Here is a 2,645-nt window from a genome sequence, read left to right on the forward strand (position 1 = left end):
TATTGCTGGACAATTTATTCTTTTCCTAACGACACGGTGTAGTACGAGAAGAAATGTGGTTTTAATTTAACACCTTTCTATACCATTGAGGAAACGATCTAAGGAAAGGTGTTAAAAAAATTTCTAAAAAAAAATAACTAAATAATAAACTGTTTATCTTACTATATAATAATATAATATTTTAAATTACCCTAAATTATCGAAATATCTGATGCAATAAACAACATACTTGTATAGAGTTATACTCTGAGGTGACAAACACACAGATGGCAGTAGTGTCACGTATAAAATGTATAAATGGGATGTGCACAGGCAGGACTTTTATTTGCGTTCAAGTCATTTATCAAAGAGTGTTCTTTTTATCGCATGATGTAAAGATGGCAGCAAGACTTGAATCAGCAGACCTTTAACGTAGAATGATTGAATTAGAGTTAGGCTCATGAAAATAGTATTCTATTTCTGAAATTTTGAGAGATTTCAATCTTTTATTGACTGGGCTGAGTGTACCTAATTTTAGGCATGATTTCAAGCCAGGGACAACGTAGTGGCTAACTGTTTGCACTGAGTGACCGAGATCGCCGACGCTTGCGTAAAATTTATAGTGTATACAGACAAGTAAGATCGCATGAAATAATTGCAAGCATCTATCTTGGACGTGAAATAGAAGCATCAGTTAGGACAGCGCGATGAATTTCGGCTGCTAAGGCATATGGAAGCAGAACACCAACTCTAGTGCCTTTACTAAAACCCCCATTATGAGTCGAGTGTTTTTACTAATAGACTTCATGCCATCAAATAAAGATATATTTCAATGAAAATGTGAAATGCCACGGGGATGGCAATAGACAATCTTCCCCTTGCCTTAATTGTTCTCACGGACCTTAATTGTTCGCGACCAGTTTGAATAAGATTCTGGGCAATGCCAGTAAATGATTTCCCTTCCTAGATCACACGATACGGACCCCATCGAACATTTATGGGTTATAATCAAGAGGACAGTTTGTACACAAAATATTACATCCACAATTTCGCAATTATGAGCATCTATTGAGGCAGTCTGGCTGAATATACGTGCAAGGACTTCCAACTACTTATTAAGTACCTGCCATGTCGAGTTGCTGCACTTCGTAAAGCGAGAAAAATTCCAATACAATGTTAAGAGTTATTCCATGACTTTTGTCATCTCGGTATACATTATAATGGTCAGTTTAAAGTTCCACTTCACTGAAATGCATAAAAAAATAATATTTTTAACACACAGTTACTTTATATGTGCATTTAAAATGACGTCATACATGTGGCTCTCCAACTATATTCTAACAAAAATGGCACTTGAATCTTAAAATCTTTTTGAGGGAGAAAATGACTGAATATGCAATGTTAGAAGTCACAAATTTAGACATCAATTTAATTAATGTGTAGGCCTAAATTGTGTCTCCGTGTGTCGTTTTTTTCATACGGTGTCACATTAAGAGCAATTTTTCAAAAATAACTGTTAAATATATATCTATTTTCATCAAAATATATCTTGTCTTTTAATATCAGTAGGATATTTTATACATTTTATACAGAAAGTATAGCAAATAAGGGTGTTTCTTAAGAAAAATACTTACCAACGGATTTTTTTTTTTGACCAAAAAAGTATAGTTATACCTGGAAACGCCCCTAATCTCCTCTGAATAGTTCTCTCCCCCCCCCCCGTTTTTAAGGATATAGTAAAAATTTTAGGGGTACGATTACATTTCTTCTAAACAGGAAAATGAGAATTCAATTCAACCCCATTTCTCTGAAAAATGGAGGGGGAAGCTTACAAAGGAGAGTAAAAGATTTTTTTAAATTTTACATATAAAAACATAAAAAAGCTTTCTGTAAAAACAACAAGTTTTGGTTATTAAATTTTCCGAAGAGAAAGTTTAATTTTTTTGGACAGTATAGTAAAATCTAGGAAATTTCATAGAAAGAAAGCAATTTGTTTGTATTGTGAACTGATCTGATTTAAATGAGTTGGAGCATGCAGAATATTCATTTTTTTTAATTTTAAAAAGAGCTTTCTTAATTTTTTTTTAAAAAAATATTTAAATTTCTATATAGTTTATTATCAAAATTTGGAGTTAATTACTAAATGATTTTGCTATTAATAATATGTAAGGTAAAATTTTTAGAAGAGACACTTGTTAAAAAAGTCATGCCAGTTTTCCAAATTGCCTGACCATTACCAGAATATATAAAAGCCGCCACTTTAACAAAAATCCAGAAACTTTAATTTTGAATGATTAAGGCTAATAAGTCAAAAATTTCATATTTCTGGATGAATAAATAAACATTATTGCTTTGTAACATTATAAATAAACATTATTGTAACCGATGAGGCATAAGTTTGCGGACTGAGTTAAAATAGATGAAACCTTTAAAGGCTTATATCCTTAAATTGTTCACAATTTTTTCATAACAAGGATGTAAATTTGAGGATTATATATTAAGTAATTGACAATTATATTTACCTCAAGTATAAAATATTCTAATATCATGAAAGTATTTCTTTTCACATGAAAATTTTAAGTTACATAAAGCATTACATGAAGCAGATAAATAATAAAACATTATTTTTGTTTTTTTATTTTTATTTTTTTTCCATTTTTGTTTTA

Source organism: Parasteatoda tepidariorum, chromosome 10 (assembly GCF_982258835.1).
Source record: "Parasteatoda tepidariorum strain Cologne lab strain chromosome 10, Ptep-v5.0, whole genome shotgun sequence".
NCBI classification, from domain to species: Eukaryota; Metazoa; Arthropoda; class Arachnida; order Araneae; family Theridiidae; genus Parasteatoda; species Parasteatoda tepidariorum.